This window comes from Prenolepis imparis, unplaced genomic scaffold (genome assembly GCF_030444845.1).
Source record: "Prenolepis imparis isolate NDT839.2.m4 unplaced genomic scaffold, iyPreImpa1.0 SCAF_5, whole genome shotgun sequence".
In the NCBI taxonomy this organism is placed as follows: Eukaryota; Metazoa; Arthropoda; class Insecta; order Hymenoptera; family Formicidae; genus Prenolepis; species Prenolepis imparis.
The window spans coordinates 18,853,198-18,859,081 of NW_028141163.1; the positions used below are offsets into that span (position 1 = coordinate 18,853,198).

A 5,884-nucleotide genomic window follows, 5' to 3' on the forward strand; every position below is an offset into this window, starting at 1 on the left:
TCCATTGCAAACCCATGTAGAATCGTACTACAAATGTAATGATATAAAAAAAAATTGCGCGCCAAGTGAAAGTAGAAACTTTTGTACCAGTGGAAAATTAAAGTTGCAAACCTATAGAGTCGTATAATGAACCAGTGAAAAATTAAAGTTACAAACCTATGTAGAATAGTATAAAAATTAAAAAATTTTAATTAAAAAAACTAGGCACTGCTAAATGAAACAATATGCTAAAAGTTAATTTTGAAATTGATTAATATATGCGTGAACGATGATGATGATGACGTGGACGTTTCTTAAAAGAAATTTTTCATATTTAGACTTTGCATTATGATATTTCCGCTTACAAAGCATGTAGAACAAAAATAAAGACACTTTCATTATATAAATCGAACTCAATCTATCGATTAAGCCTAGTAAAAACTCGATCGCTTCAGTCGTTATTGAGCATCCGAAATCTATAATACTCTCAACTGTCCGATTCGCGTAAAGATACACGGTGCCTCGCTTCTAAGGGATCGGCTTCGCCCAAACTAGGCGCGAAACACTACCGTGTCTCTTGATTATACAATATGTAACTTACACGCACAGTATGCTTTCCGACACACGCATCTGAATGTACAGAAACATCTAGGAGTCAAAGCATATAATATAGTGAAATGGATTGTAGTTCCTGATATATACATTATGTCTGCATAGAATATGTTACATGATTTACCATAAGTATGTTCATGCTATGGTCGAACAACATGGCATCCGACAATTTCCCGTAAGCATTTTCAAACACGGGAGCGCCAATCCTTAAATATTGAAGTAGCAAGCACACAGCAAGCGGCGCGCGAGCTTACCGTATTTACTGAAAACTCTGGTAACGCTCTCTCTCTCTCTCTCTCTCTCTCTCTCTCTCTCTCTCTCTCTCTCTCTCTCTCTCTCTCTCTCTCTCTCTCTCTCTCTCTCTCTCTCTCTCTCTCTCTCTCTCTCTCTCCTCTCCTCTCCTCTCCTCTCCTCTCCTCTCCTCTCCTCTCCTCTCCTCTCCTCTCCTCTCCTCTCCTCTCCTCTCCTCTCCTCTCCTCTCCTCTCCTCTCCTCTCCTCTCCTCTCCTCTCCTCTCCTCTCCTCTCCTCTCCTCTCCTCTCCTCTCCTCTCCTCTCCTCTCCTCTCCTCTCCTCTCCTCTCCTCTCCTCTCCTCTCCTCTCCTCTCCTCTCCTCTCCTCTCCTCTCCTCTCCTCTCCTCTCCTCTCCTCTCCTCTCCTCTCCTCTCCTCTCCTCTCCTCTCCTCTCCTCTCCTCTCCTCTCCTCTCCTCTCCTCTCCTCTCCTCTCCTCTCCTCTCCTCTCCTCTCCTCTCCTCTCCTCTCCTCTCCTCTCCTCTCCTCTCCTCTCCTCTCCTCTCCTCTCCTCTCCTCTCCTCTCCTCTCCTCTCCTCTCCTCTCCTCTCCTCTCCTCTCCTCTCCTCTCCTCTCCTCTCCTCTCCTCTCCTCTCCTCTCCTCTCCTCTCCTCTCCTCTCCTCTCCTCTCCTCTCCTCTCCTCTCCTCTCCTCTCCTCTCCTCTCCTCTCCTCTCCTCTCCTCTCCTCTCCTCTCCTCTCCTCTCCTCTCCTCTCCTCTCCTCTCCTCTCCTCTCCTCTCCTCTCCTCTCCTCTCCTCTCCTCTCCTCTCCTCTCCTCTCCTCTCCTCTCCTCTCCTCTCCTCTCCTCTCCTCTCCTCTCCTCTCCTCTCCTCTCCTCTCCTCTCCTCTCCTCTCCTCTCCTCTCCTCTCCTCTCCTCTCCTCTCCTCTCCTCTCCTCTCCTCTCCTCTCCTCTCCTCTCCTCTCCTCTCCTCTCCTCTCCTCTCCTCTCCTCTCCTCTCCTCTCCTCTCCTCTCCTCTCCTCTCCTCTCCTCTCCTCTCCTCTCCTCTCCTCTCCTCTCCTCTCCTCTCCTCTCCTCTCCTCTCCTCTCCTCTCCTCTCCTCTCCTCTCCTCTCCTCTCCTCTCCTCTCCTCTCCTCTCCTCTCCTCTCCTCTCCTCTCCTCTCCTCTCCTCTCCTCTCCTCTCCCCACCACTCCTCTCCCCACCACTCCTCTCCACACCACTCCTCTCCACACCTCTCCCCGCCCCTCCCTCTCTTCCGCCCCCTCCCCCCTCTTCCACTCCCCGCCACTCTTCCCCTACCCCCACTCTTTTCTTCCCCCACCCTTCCATCCCCCTCACCCTTTTCCCTCTCACCCTCTCTCTGCCTCCCTCCCTCTCTCCCTCTCTCCCGCCCTCTCTCACTCCCTCCCTCTCTCACTCCCTCCCACCCTCCCACCCTCCCATCCTAACCTAACCCTTGTATTGTAATATTTATCAATCGCATATCATAATTTCAACGTTAATATGTAGTCGTAATTGTTCGAAACGCATATTTCGCGAAAAATTCGATGTAAAATCTTTTGCCAACATAACCCATCAACTTAATCTGTTTTCGCGTGCGCGAATGTGTTACGATCTGTGGATATATCTATCGTTAATTCTAGCTTACATATTTATATTGTGTATGTTGTAATGCGAAATAATAAGATTATTCTAATATATGTATGTATTTTATTTGTTACAGGTAGCATTGCGATACACAGTGCGATTCACGCGTCGTGTCGGGAGTTGACGTCGATTCAACGTCTTTTCCACCAAAGAGACCGGTTGATGTAGACGTCTATATATTAGTTAATTAGACGTTTATGTGTCCTTCAAATCAGACCTCTATTAGACATTTATTTAAACGTCTATTAGCCGTATATAAAACGTTGATAAGACGTTTTTAAGACGATTATTAGTGGCTTATTAGACGTTTATTTTAATAATCGATATACAATATTTTTTATCATTTAATTTGATAAATTATTGTCACACGGAGAAGTACTAGATTAGTACTTCGAAGAACTTTAGAGATATATAACTTTAGATATATTTGGGTTTGTATAATGACAATATTTTATAAAATTATTATAATTTATATACTATTAATAGTAATTACAAACCCAAATATATCTAAAGTTATATATCTCTAAAGTTCTTCGAAGTACTAGGTACTTCTCAATAATTTATCAAATTAAACATTATTTTAGATTTTAACACAACCGTGACGAGCAGATAAAATCAATTCAATCTTGCAATTCCAAAGAAATCATTTCATATACTTGTAAATATTCCATTATATAATATATGTAATTCCATTTTCTCTCTAAAAACTAATGTCAATGTGTGTGATGAAGTTGTCAGTGAGTATAAAATATTTTTAATTACATAAGAATGTTATTAATTGCACATTAAAACTACATTTTTTATAAATCTCAGAAATTATATATATAACAAAACTTCATAACTATACATAGATTATTGTATTTCTTAAACAGAATTGTATTTTCTTATTCTTATACATACCTCGTATATTTTGACATAATTAACGTAACATTTAAAAAAATAAGATACATTTGGAACAATTATTACATTAGTCTTCTTTAATATTTTTTACAAACAAAAGAAAAATTCATGTTATTTTTAAATAAAAAAAAAATTTTTTTATGAAATCTAAATGAAATTAAAATTTACACACATAAATTTCAATATTTATATAAAAAATAAAAACTTTATTACTTATAATAAAGAATCTTATTGCAATTAATTATATATATATATATATATATATATATATATATAAATGATTTTATCAAAATATTTTACGAGAAAATGAAAGAACAGAAAACTGTAAACAAAAATAAATGAAAAATTTTTTCAGAGCATTAACGATTACGAATAAATGAAAAATTTTTTTCAGAACATTAACGATTACGAAAAAGAATAATACATTTCTAATCTGTTTAATTTAAACTTTTTGAAAAAACAAACATGTTGAAATTTAGAAAGGATTAACCATGCGCGCTCGCTCTCTCTCTCTCTCTCTCTCTCTCTCTCTCTCTCTCTCTTTATTTCTGGCTTACTAGAGAGTGCATCAGTCAATCGTTTCCTGTTTCCGATTTGGAGCTTGCTTGAGCCAATTTTGACATGTTTTCTTAATTTTATTTATGTCACAGTTTTCTTTTTTGTTATACATCACAGCACCTAAAAATAAATACAGAATTTGAGCAATATAAAGTTATAACTATATTATACATATATAAAACGTAATAATCGAAATAATTTACCTTGTATCCCACAGATAACATTGTTCTAGAAGAATTTTTGCAGAATTCGGATCAATACCTTTAAAATTCATGTTCTTTGCTAAGCAGTTGTACATCAATTTTTTCATTACTGTCATTGTTGCCTTAGTTTCAACTAAATCCGTGCCATAACAACTGATATATTTTATCTGTAAAAGTGTAAAAGCAAAAATATACATTGTATTCAAGTTGTGGACAATACAAAAAAAGATAAGTTTATTCAGAAAAGACATATATATTTGCATGATTTGATTTTCATGAAAAATTAAGTTTATTAAATTTAAAATCTTACCTCTTCATTAGTATCCATTGATTAAGTTGGAAAGCACGCTTTTTCTCAAAAAATTATATAGTTTTCTTTCGTTTTGGTTGTAAAAATAATTTCCACCTCCGTTGAAAATATTTTAATATCAATATAATAAAAAAGCACTGAAAAAATACATTTCTTTAGAATATACATATATATCATTTTTAAAAATTTAATAATTAGCAAAAATAAAATTAATCAAGACATACCGTGTTATCATTTTGTCAGCCATATATTTTCTTTGTATACGAGTATTTGCGTACAAGATGCATGCGTTACACGCACAGATTTGTAGAGGTTATAACACACAATACTTGCAAGAAGAAAGAATTATAAAATTAATTCTCCGCCGCGTGATGCCGGAGAATTGAATGCAAGTATTGGCAAATACTGCAGTATCCTCACTCTTACTACTGGCAAAAATAGCTAGTATTGATCGATCGCAATAACACAATAAGGAAAAGTCTTTTACAGTCTGCCGCCGGCGATCCGTAGTATGCGCGGATCAGAATAAATATATACAACTATTTACACAAACTATTTACAAAAAACTATTTATACATATATACACAAGAGAAATGAAAGAGAAAGCACTGGCCATTACGACAAAATCCCGGGGATACGATAATCTTTTTAGCCTTGAACTTCTCTCTCGACGCAGCGACACATGTGACTTCGTTTTAGTCATTGCAATCGCTCTACGGATATCATGCGCTCTATGTTACACTGCGCATACGCGAGCGTCATTTGACGCTAAAGCGTCCAATCGTCAGCGAAGTAGCACGGCGCACGGGATGCGTGCGCAACCAGAGTGCGCGCAATTTCATTTATATTAATTATATAATTATTATTTATTAATATTAATTGTATAATTATTATCATTAATTATTTATATTAATTATATATATAACATTTTATTATTATTAACTGTTTTATATTTTTAATTATATTTAAGATTAGATATAAAGTAGACGTCGAATATACGTCGTTTCGACGTCTTTTCAACCAATCATTTTTCACTAGAAAATTTGCAGAAAAGCGTTTCTACATTCAATAGAAAAAAAATTTTTAAATAGTTGAAAAGTGGTTTAATTGGATAGATGACATAAACATCTAATAGTCGTCTTTTCGACCAGTTATATTTAAGTATTATATTTGTTCTTAAACGTTGTATATTATAATACAAATTACAAATTTACGAAGAAAACATCCCTATATAGTCAATAAAAATAAAATTTTCGATTGGTTGAAAATTAGTTTAACTTAATACTAATTTCAACCATAGACGACATAGACGTTTAATAACCGTCTTTCCGACCTGTCACTTCTCACTGGGAAGTATCGGTGAGTGAGAAATTGTTTATTTTATAATATTTCTATAGCGGTAATGGGGGTATCATATGTTG

General features: G+C 36.6%; 1 long non-coding RNA gene across 1 annotated transcript; it reads right to left on the minus strand.

The window, feature by feature from the left end:
• Positions 1 to 3,620: 3,620 nt before the first annotated feature.
• On the minus strand, positions 3,621 to 5,189 carry LOC145936041 (uncharacterized). Its single transcript, XR_014425318.1, has 4 exons — positions 4,688 to 5,189; positions 4,464 to 4,600; positions 4,154 to 4,320; positions 3,621 to 4,070 (listed from the first exon to the last, which is right to left on the minus strand). It is a non-coding gene; the product is annotated as an uncharacterized LOC145936041 (long non-coding RNA).
• Positions 5,190 to 5,884: the final 695 nt, after the last annotated feature.